The sequence below is a fragment of the Ischnura elegans genome, chromosome 6 (genome assembly GCF_921293095.1).
Source record: "Ischnura elegans chromosome 6, ioIscEleg1.1, whole genome shotgun sequence".
Classification (NCBI taxonomy): Eukaryota; Metazoa; Arthropoda; class Insecta; order Odonata; family Coenagrionidae; genus Ischnura; species Ischnura elegans.
The window spans coordinates 67,197,134-67,209,357 of record NC_060251.1 but is presented as its reverse complement, the minus strand read 5'-3'; the positions used below and the strand labels follow the sequence as shown (position 1 = coordinate 67,209,357).

General features: G+C 39.1%; 1 protein-coding gene across 6 annotated transcripts in view; it reads right to left on the bottom strand.

Moving 5' to 3' along the window:
• LOC124160929 (TLD domain-containing protein 2) overlaps positions 1-12,224 on the bottom strand; it is a 962,297-nt gene that overhangs the window by 314,456 nt on the left and 635,617 nt on the right. The window lies entirely within an intron of this gene.

The window sequence follows — 12,224 nt, the reverse complement described above, 5'->3', positions numbered from 1 at the left end:
CAAGTTTCTTTTCTGCAAACCCTGAAGATTTCGAGAACATAGGGTTAACTTATTAAGGAATAGATAATATTTCAGCTAGCAAGATGACGGGTCGAGAGGGAGAAATTTGACATTTTATTAATTTCCCCACGCGGATTAAGCGCGCACCAAATTAATCTGGCCGCGCATGCGCAGAGGGGATTGGTGTGAGACGACCGAAGTCTGCTCGATCTTTATCTCGCCCAGAGCTCTCACGAACACAATTGGCAATTCCTCTCTCAGCCTCTCCCGGGAGTCCCCGCGACCCTTCTGCAGGGGCGGCCCTCGGCGCTCGTAAAATTTTCCAGGGTCCTGCTCCTCTCGGTAAACTCGAAGAAGGGGTTGGAATGATTCCTTTCCTAAGGTCGCAAGAGTGTGGTAGGAAACCCAATATCTAATAACAAGCATAAGTAAAATAGCGCGAATAACTATTATTAAATCCTCATATGATAACAACTGGAAGGTAAGATTTGAATTTCAACGGGTAAAAAGGACTAAAATATTATAATTCTAACTAGGTAGGCTTCTGGAGTACTACTTTAGAAGCTTTCTGGTAGCCTTCCCTACCATCATGTAATTCCCTCTTCAATTCACAGTAAGACCCCAACCCCTTTCATTTTAACTAAAAATCCTATTCTCTTCCTTCATCTCCCTATTTATCCTACATTCTACCCTAACACTGCTTCTCCACCGTAAAGCTCTACACTCCAGATCAGACTCTTCACTAACCTTTTCATTAAACTCTTACATAAAGATCCCCTTATAAGCTCTTTCTTGATCATGAACGCCTTCTTTCGACAACTCAATTCTCTTCCTCATATTCTTTTTGCTGTATCCATTTTTCTCTAACGATACAGCTTTAAAGTTATTAAAAAAAACAGAGGTTTATTATTTACAGTGTGTTGGGTGAAAGCAATGTCATTTATTTAACTTTTTTGAATGCATTTTTTCACACCCGGTTGTCATGGTTAATATATATAATTTAAGTCGACGACAACATAAATTTGGTGAGCGAGCACATTCGTAGTAGGGATTTCGCGAGTTTCCGCGACCCTCCTGCAGACGAAATTGCGGCCCACGCCGCTCGTAAAATTTTCCAGGGTCCTGGTTTCTAAGCAAATTAAAAAAAGGGTACGATGGGAGGAGTAAGCAGGGGTGAGAAAGGGGGGAAGAAGAGAGAAGTATAAAAGAATAGGGTGGGGATCAGAAGTTGACCATATTGTGCCCTGGGGCCGTTAAATTTCTAGGGTGTGCCTGGAACTGAAGGAGATAAGTACTCGCCGGGGTTATGTGAGAGGGGGGGCAACGGTTAGGGTTTGGAGTGAATACGGGGGACTTGGACTCAATGCATCTCTCTGAGTGCACTTTACAGCCACTGGAAGTACTTCCAGAGATATTTTTTATTTTTTAAATATCCGGAATGGCGTGATGGAAGTGACGGATATTTTAATTGTTAAGGAAAAAGTTTTTCCACTAACTACTGACGTAACTAATCAATTATAAGTTTTGGCACTTTGGCCAATGAGGAGGAACTTTTCATCATCTAATGGTGAACAAATTGAAAATTTTAATTACACTAAATATTGGTGTCATTAAGTAGCTTAAAAAGCGGAAAACTGCATTAAATTACCAGTAGTCGATAATTTGATATTCCTATGATGGATTTTATCACGATGTGGAGTGACCAGAAAACCTATAAGTAACTAAACAGTACGTTCATTTTTTTATCCACCATTCATTTATTTTATTTATTAGAAGGCTTAGGAAAGCTCCGCTCCTTTCGTAACTTTGTTTCCTAAGGGATGGAGCAGTAACTGGATACTGGGCGCCATTTTTTGGCAGGGAAGATGAGCGAGACCCTTTTTCCGACAATATGCCGTAGCTGTTATAAATACTGTGTACTTATGTGAAGCTGGCTGGTGAATAATGAATATGTGCAACATTTTCCAAATATTTATAAAGTTACTCCAATCAGTTATGATCAGCAAATGTCCAAAAATCGATTCGGGTGAAAAACCTCGTCTCTTCATGGACATAAATGATTTTCTGGTCGAAGTTTAATTAAACCGATACGTGCAGGTAGAAAAATCGAAAATAATAACAGTACTCATCATTCGATATCTCGCATTACTTAAAATAGCCATGGATTGAGGTAAGATTATGAAGTAATATTCTTCCTAACCCATCCAAATGCACGAATCCTGAATTAGAGACCTTCACTTTACGGTACTAATGCATTCTAGAGAACTGATAGTAAGATTCATCGTATGTCGAATAGGCATTTTTCCTGAAGAGGAAACATCACTTTCGAAAGCATCAGCACATATAAATGTTGCTATGGGATAACAATGTGTTTCACTAGCAATACATGCTTAGAATTAGATAAAAGACGTCACATTATGCGAGTAGAAACAGTAATTATTATTATTAAAGTATTCTACCAATTAAGCTAGGTTTCCCAGGAGGGATCCCTACTTTCCTTCTATCCAAAAATCGTATTCCATTCCTTCTTCAACCCCGTTTACTTAACACTCTACCCTCTAACATTGTACTGGGGAGATTTTCCCGACCCCACACGATCGTGCGGGTTCGTTTAAAACTTAACCCTGGTCAAATCAGATTCATTTTGGTCGTCAAACCGGACTTTAATGATCGTGTCAAGTTCGTGCAAGTTCCCGACTACGCTTCCCTCTTTTTTTCGTTTCACTTAGTGACCTACAGATGGTAGCAGGATAATGTGAACATCGGTATTTCGAGGAACAAAAAAATTAATGTTTGAGGTGGAAAGGGATAAAGGGATAAAGCCAAATATTGTCAGATCATATGCCGAATCCGTCATAAGTTGAATCCATCGTAAAGCGGAAGTCTACGAAACCGGCTAACCGGCAAAGCTAGCGGCATATAACCACGTCCTGAACAGTTCTGGATCGTTCAAGCCATCAGAGGTGAAGTATATCCTCAAAATATTCCTTATCTTCCCACCATCTCATCACGCTTGGGCCTAATCGCTTCGCTCACAAAGGATAGATGGCCGTCATGACCAGCACTTGGCCGCTTCTCCTCTCCGCTCGCCCTCCCGGAATGAATGAATGAACGTATGCCTCGGAATCCTTGAGATTCCCATCCTCCCCCCCTTAATTCATCCCCCCGCTCCCCCGACTCCTTCCTCCGGCGAACACTCCCCGCAGAGCAAAGAAAAAAAAAACGAATCAATTTTCTCTCCCTCCCCTCGCCCTTGACCCTCCTCCTCCACCCACGCCTTCTCGCCTTCGTCAGCAGCAGCATCGGACGCCCTTGCGAAGCCCGCGGATCGTCGACTCGAGTGCTTTCCTCCGCTTATCCTTTAAGGGGACGCAACCCTCACACGCTAGGCCGGTCTTTTTCTGGCGACGAATCATTGTGGCGTTCGCATATGCCGGGTCTACACTAGTACCTTAAGTGACCACTTAAGTTGGCTATCTAAAAAGGTGGTAGTTTAGGCGTGTACTTTTTTTACACGCAGGGTAACTATAAATTAGCCTGAAATCAATATATACACAAAGTTAATTCATTTTCACGCAATAATTCAGTAGCTCAACTGGCGAACACATATTATGAGAGATATTAATGAACTAATTTGGATGTATATTCACGTCACATGCCCTGTCACCGGTCCTCTGCGCGTTAACGAAGTAACCAAAAGACAGGTTGAAAATTACATCGATGGCTAAGTTCTAACAACACGTATTTCAAAAATAGCATTATTTCAGGAGAGCAAAAAAATCTTAATTTTTTTACTGGTACACAAATTAAAAACCCAAAGGTCATAAGACTGAAAAAAGAAGCATTCATTTACAAACAAAGAGTTGTTTTTTGCTCGTATTTTATTTTTTAAAATGTTATTATACTTTGTTTAAGATACCTACCTCAAACCGGCCGAATTTGAGACACGTGTGTTAGAACTTAGCAATCGATGTACTGATATAGTATCCGGCGGTAACCGGAATAAAACAATGTAAGGGAAAAGGTGACGAAGGAGGAGCTTGACAGAGCGGTGCAATGAGGAAGACAATCATCTGACCTTCGGCGCACGTAGTAAAAGAGATCTTCAGTTAGAGACCAAGACGTTGCGAGGATTTTATGTTTTCTTTCTGCAGGCAGTGAACCCTTTCCTCGTTTACGCGTCAACAATTTCAGGGCCAGAGCCAATGATCCCTACGTCGTTGATTCGTGGACGCCATTAAGAGAGTCCAGAGCGTTTGTTTTCCGGGCAGGTTCGCCATTAAGGGCCTCTCTCTCTCTCTCTCTCTCTCTCTCACTAGGACGTTGGGACCCGACGTTTTCAGCACTTTAAAATAGATATCAGTAGATAACACCGGATGCTACTATCTGCTTAAAGTCGCCTTTTCATGTTGTCCCAACGCGAAGATGGAGCATCAAAAATTTTGCAAAAACAATGCAATTATTGTTGAAAAATTCTCACAGTTAGGGTGGACTTTTATGATGCATTTACGAATTACTCCGGAATAATTTATTTCAATAAAAGATGGTAGTTTCCAAAATATTTTCATCCTAGTTTTTAATCCTAATTTTAGAGCTACCATCTTTTCTTTAAATATGTAGAACTTCTACCATATAATTCCTGAATCTATTGAACTTATCCCCCCATTCAAGTAGGCCATCCGTAAAGGTATATTTACATGAAATTTTTTCAGAAATAACCGTTCTATTTCCCCCACCCGATTCGGACTGCCTTCTTCAATTCACAACGATATTTCGGTTTGAAGATATGCATCTTGTGCACGTTGCATTTCCAAGTTTTTTTCTTCTATTTTAGTGGGGATGGTAGAAAATAGATGTGCACTACTCTTCTTTTGGAAAATAATTCCATTAGTCACGAAAATTCTTTTTTCAAAGAATGTTAAGCGTGTTCGACACTAAATATGCTCCCGGACAAGAATACCAAGTCAAAGAAAATGAGTCGTCCATTGAGGGATATCGCTTGATTTCAATGATACAAGATGCACTGATTCAATAAACAAAGACTATTCAATGCCACACTATGCATACAAAAAACAACATACCTATCAACAAGTATACCTCAAGCTTCCACATTTACTTTTTGCATTGCATTCATTCAAGAGATGATAGACTCATGTTTCTTACATCGCAATAAGTCAACGGTTGCAATAAATTTAATAAACATATTATTGCTTGATCAAAACGTTGTGAAAAGTGTTATAGTGTTGTGTATCACAGGAAGAAATCCAACAATTCTGATCGGCAGGGGCGTTTATGGGCTTGTCATCCTTTGGGGTATGCTACTTGCAACACTTACTTGAGTTGCATGATGGTAGACTGCAGGGAGCCTATTAGATAGCAAAATTATGCAGCTTTACAAACATGAAGAATATTCGAAATACTTAGCTTTGAAATATTTGAACAAGGCTACTGTTTGAAGGGTATAAGTGAGAAGCAAAAATATTCATACTAGCAATTCCAATTACCCACTTGCCTGCTTTAAGTACAAGTTAGAAATACACTCCTTACAACATAATTAACTTAATCTTTAGCTACATCCAAACCTTCCCTTCAATCCCCTTCATATTCCTCTTTCCTAAAAAATCAATACCTACATAAAACACAGCTAATCCTATGGTATTATAACCAGAAGATTCCGAAATGCAACTATCCACAGTCCACGTACATAAATCTCATATTGAATATTGTAGGGGTTGATCTTTATCAAATTCCAGGAATAAAAATGACCTCATAATTGATGCTATGACGGTTTAATAAGGCCAATTAATTTGAACAGCAATCAAGTCTCTTTGGTGAGTAATTAGCCTACATACAGAGTCCCTTTTTAAAACGAATTCTATCCATAAACTTATTTTCCGGAACGATATAATGCTCGCGGCCTGTTAAATTACTGACGGATTTTAATTCACTTATTATCTTTGAACTGCTTTCATTATACAAAGGTTTTTCTTCCAATAAAAGTCCCTAAGGAGCCCATTTTTATTCTTTTTATTGGTAATATAAACTGGAAAATTCAGGAGAGCCCCAGGATACGCTAATTACATCACTAAGAAGCAAAGCAAAGAGCATATTGACGTCCTTGACTGGTCCTCATAACTCCAAGTACCTTCACCATTCAAATCGATAAATGAATATCAGGAGTTGAAAGAGGCTCTTCCGAAACTATTTCAGTAATCCCCAGTCGTCCAGGCTTGATTTACCGAGACATTGGATTTCTTGCACTAAGTAATGACCTATTTTCTCACCAATATGGGTTAGCAATAAAAAAATAGCATCAAAACATTTCCTCACGATTTATCCTTTTATAATTTCCGTGCTTTCAAGGAACAAGATATTTTTTGAATTGCGACGAAGCAGTAGAAATATATGTCATAGAATTAATTTCAGGAAATTGCAAAAGGGTGAATAAAGTCCAGTTTTGTTTTTTGTTTTAGTACTCTGCTCAAACTAAGATTCTTAAGTATTAAAGCTACTATAAAATCAGAAGATGGGGCTGCATATATAACTGAACAGTTCTATGCTGAAATGTGAATTACCTCCCAAAATTATTAACTATATGTAGAAAATTAAATGGAACGCCTATTTAATATGAGGAATTGAAATAAGCAAGGCCTTTTGTTCGGGAAAATCTCTTCAATATGGCCAAGACTGAAATAACATTAAATTTAGAAATTAAATAGAGAAAAAACTTGTGAAGTTATATTTTGATCTAATTCTCATATACTGCGTGATTTTGATATTCTGTTCAAACAAAGAGCCTCTCGTATTAAAGCTACAGCAACATCAGAAGATGGGGCTGCATACTTATCTCAACAATTCTAAGTTAGGAACTTTCCGGCCCAAACATTTCAAGCGCCTCTAGATTTGTGCATTTACCCGCAGAATTTCTACCACATACAACACTCGCGTTGTAAGCCAAAATTGTGCTCAAAGCGGACGTGAACTCATAAAAACTTTGACCGCAGCAACATTCAACGGGATGGAAAACGCATAGAACTACTTCAAAAGGAATTAAATTTTACTACAAGCACAGCTTTGCTCGTATCCGAGCACTAAATGTGGCCCAAGATATCAGCAAACGATAATCTCCCCACTTTTCCATAGTACACGGAAGAAATGCACCTTATTTGCTTATAAGACGAACGAAGCTTCTCACGCGTTGGTTTTATGAGCGAAATGAGCCACACAGAACATTCAGGATAATTTATGGAGGTTTTATTGGTCGCCATAAAAATGCTTTGTTTGGGCGTTCTTAGGCAAGATATATTTTAGTCGAATAAGCATTGTGCATGGCCAGAGGCGGATCCAGGATTTATTTTCTGGGGAGGAGGGTACAAGGGTCTGACAAGTTTTCTCAATTCTAAAACAAAACACAACAGTGGCGTAGCTTGAAATTTTTTTCGGAGGGATCCAAAACCAGGGAGGCGAATTTTTGAAAAACAGGGAACTAAATTAAGGGTTTTTAATTAATTTAACATTTTTCATAATCGATAAAACTTTTGTTTTCAAAGAAATCTTTCGTAATTTCACGATTTTTTAAGATTTTGTTTTATTTTCTGCAGCAAAGTAATTTTGTTTTATGTTCTGCAGCAAATTGATTTTGTTTTTATTTCTCGGAGGGGTCCATCTCCCATATCTCCCTTCTGTCTACACCACCGAAACACAAAAATTACAGCAAAAAATATTCTCTTCATTTTAATATGAAAGTTATTAATATTAAATTAAATTGAGGCTCTGTATTACACAAAAATAAAACGAACTTAATGATACCCGTATTAAAAATCTTGTCTTTTTTACGCGTCTGGGGGGGAGCACGTGCCCCTGTACCCGCCTCTAAATCCGCCTATGTGCTTGGCTGATAAATGTCCTCGAGTTTAAAGCATGGTTTTAAATCTTTATCTTCGTCTTTATTTAGAACTTTTTCCTCAAGCTGGCATGGAGTTTTTAATAAAACCAATTAAGTTCCATTAAGAATAAGCTTGAATACAATATTACTTTTTCTCAGAAAGTTTCAAAGAATTGGTCAGCATTTGTTTCCATCAAATCGTTATTTACAGCAAGTAATGTTAGATACCACTCACCGAGGGTTTCAATGGAAAGAAAATTCATACGAAGTCAGGAAACGCTAATGTAGTTTCCTCTCAATTTAATGAAAAATAAAATCCGAAATTCGTTTATATAACCACCATATGTAAGTGTGTCACCGAATCGTACATCAAATTTTAAGTTCAAATAACTCATTTTCGTAATGCATTACTTACTCTTGAAGTATTATGAAGCTTCAGTGCGAATAAGATATTAAGACACTATGGGCACTACGACTAAGAAGAACACCGAATCTTCGTATTTGCGCTAGAACGATGCCTGTAAATGATTAATGAAAAAACGATTCATTTAGTTTCCAAAAAATATTCGTCAAACTCTCAAAAACAAAATGTTCATTAAAGAAACAGGCATGCGTTTATAGTGAAAAGGACACATTTTACCCGTTAAATCGGCCTTTTTCCGAGACTAGTCACTCATTTAAAGCTAATGTCACATTATTGAAAATTTCAGGGTATTTAGCGTAGACCATTGTTAATATTTGACTACATCTAAAATTTGTAAATCTCAACAGATATAATAATATTACATTATTGATAGAGGAAAGATTTGACCAGGTTATACTCACCGTACCCTGAAACTTTCAACGTGATACCATAAATGTCAAAAAATAGTAATTTATGGCTAAAAAGGACAAAACCGAGTGGTCCAGATGGTGAGACTCGATCGGTGAATAAACCCATAAACCACTGCCTATATTTGAAACACTTTTTCCCGAGAATTAACGCTGAGAGAAAAAACTTATGATTTAAATCTACTACCAAAGTGTTAGATGAAAGTTTAAACATTTTGTCATAATCGTCATCTGGAGAATATATGAAAGAACAAAAAAACATTAAAGTTCTCAAATTAAGACATACATTTCAAATACGAGGCCGAATAAGGGTGGAAATTCTCCAAAAATGCAACTGTGAACAGTTACCATGGAGAAGAGATCGACCAATACGAGGTGCACAATCGTTTATCGCATAATATCTCCGCCTAAGCGCCTAGCTATACACTGAGGACCAGGCCTGTGGTTTCGCTCCACACCCACTTACTGCAGGCAGCTAACTACCTCCTCGCGATATATGTGCGCCGGGTCCAGCTTCTCCCAGAACTACACCAGCGCCACGAGTGGCCGCCGGCGGACTACGCCTTCCGGCTTATCGCTTGAAATAGGGAAATCGCCGCACATGGAATTCGAGGAGTAATTGGTGCGGATGCAATAGGCATAGTAGAAAGTAGAGAATGGCCAAAAAGACATGAAAAATGTTTTCATGATTATGCACGCTACAACTCTATCAAGAGAAATAATGATGAGCGAATTTGGCAATTGTGTGGTATAAACTGAATTGATTAAAACTGAAAAATAAAAGGGATTAAAATGCGCGAAAAACTTAATAATGAGTTAGTTTAGGTAATTGGCGAGAAAATTGGCCAAACACAGTTCCAGTTTCACAGTATTCTTTCTTGATAGTTTACAACTTTTAAATTCACTGACACATAAAAAACGGTAGATCCATGTCATTTTCGTTACCTGGTATTATGGAAGGCTTTTATTTGGGACCAATTTCCTAGAAAAGAACCCAATTGAAGCTTTACCTCGAGTATTCTACGGTTTACAAGGACCGAAAGCCGTTTGAACGGGCCACGGAATTTCTGTTTTTGCTCAATATTTACCACAAGAAATGCAATGTTTCAAACACTTCCAATGAATTTCATACATCCTCTCCATTTGTAGTGCTAAACTTGAGTACATATCCCCTTGCGTCATCTATTTTACCGTCGCATAAGCTGCAAACACACTTTCCTATGTATGAAAACCAAGAGAATGATTCATGATTTTTAATCAACTCGATGAATTAGAAAAACATGAGCATGCATTTGTTTTCGTGATTGTGGAAGTATGTTCCATAGTTTTCAATGTTCCATCGGATGGAATGTTAGCCCGCGGTAACCTTAGCGCCTTACGTTAAGATCATGTCAACACTGTCCCTAGATCTCTCTCCAACCTTCTTTCTCTACCCTTACCTTTCATGAACAAATGTTCTTCACTGTCGATCGCCTCCTCCAATAATCATATTTCATAGAACACTCCTCCACAGTGGGTAAAATTCAAGAGGAGGGTAGATGCGAGCATCCGAATGCATTGCTCGCACGCCCACTAGTCTCTTTTTAAAATCTCAAATCCCATTCATGCATATTAAACAGAATGCTTCTAATTAAGATGACAGACAATGCCTCGAGTTGTCCTAATTATCCAAAGAGGTTCCACAGCTTTATCATTATTATAGTATTCTACCGATTAAGTTAGATTTCCATCGAGTACTAAAGAAGTAATCTGGGAGCCTCCCTTTCCTTCCATCACTACCTTCTTCAATTCACAATATGGCCTACTCCCTTTCAATCTATCTAAAATCCCATTCTTTTCCTTCCCCTCCCTCGTTTCCCTAACATTCTACCCACTAACACCACTTTCAACATCCCCTCCCCGCTAAGTACTCCTCCCATCTACACCTTCTGTCTCCCTCGTATCTCATCTAAAAGCTGCCTCTCCTCGCCAACCATATCCAGCACTTCGTCGTTCCTTTTCCTCTCCGTCAATTTCACCTTCTCCATACCCACTTCTCGAATGCCTCCAATCTTCTCTCGTCGTCTTTCCTCATTGTCCACATTTCCGCACCGTAGAGAGCTACACTCCAGATCAAACTCTTCCCTAACCTTTTCTTTTAAACTCTTACATAACGATCCTCTCAGAAGCTCCTTCCTGTTCATGAACGCCTCCTTTCCTAATGCAATTCGCTTCCTGATGTCCTTTGATTCGTTCTCCACAGCTTGATGCTCTATCTAAAATATAAATTACTTATATAGAATGCTGCAAATAACTTCATACACAGCACTCAGTCCATAAGATGGATCGTTAGCCCCTTGATACCTTTCGTTAAGAGAAGGCTAATGCCGTCGCCTGGTTTATCTCCACCCTTCTTTCCCTATTTTACCCACCGTGGAACGAATGGATTAAGCTGTAGGTCTCCTCATTCAAACTCCAGACTGTACAGGCGCTCACTGCGCATTTAAATTTTCAATAAAGTCTCCCCTCTCGTAGATGACCTCTGAGTGATTCGGAATTCTCAGGGAGTTGAGATATTTTATCTCGGCAATTCTTGTGAGTAAAATTAGAGCTCCGAAATAGGGTGGTTTTCTATTATTTTTGTATTGCCTAAATCGAAAGATTATTACTCCTGGAGTACGTATTTCACGCTTTTAGATTTTTAAACGACGATATCTATTTTTCGCGATTAAATGAAAAGAGAAAAATTTCAAGCGCGCCAAAACGCGACGGCTAAGTATGAATGCCGGGAATCTCCGTGTGACGTCGTTCTGTTTCCCGCTGCCGCAAGTGAGGTGACCTTGGGGCGAGGCTTTGAGCGCTGATACGACGCAGGATGCTAGCAGGTAGCCGAGTACCCTGCTATCTGGTAGCGCTTGGCTTAAATAAGGATTATTTATACCTTATCAAACGAGGAAAACTTTCCGACCTTAGCCAGTTTTAATAGGTGATTATTAAGACATGTTTCCCTGAGCTCTGTGCCTCATGCATGCATTGGTAATCTCAGACGATGTGAAACTCCTATCCTCTCGTGTAGAAACTAGGTCCCTGTGACGTCACGTGGAGTGGAATCGCATGGGCGCCAATCTGGCCTTTTTCAAATGAGATTAAAAATTACCAATTCCATTCGTCTAAACCTGTATTTCTAAAACCATATAATTTGTATATTATGAATACACTAATGGTGGGCAACGAATCGCAATCAATGCCTTTCGTTTTCTTTGATGAAGGAAACTACCCTACTTGCTAAAATTTATATTCCTCATGTGCAATCCACGATAAGTTAGGATAGGAGCATCCAAATGGGTTGCTTGTAGAGATCCCACTCCACATGAAAGCGTAAATAACTGTATACGTTGACTTTTACTTTCCGCTCGCGGGCTGGCAAAAAAAATTTCACGACTCCCCGAGCCAAAGAATTCCTCGGGAAATCGGCAACACCGCGATGGAGCCCCCCGCCTCCTCCCGCCGTATACTTCAACGCCCTCCC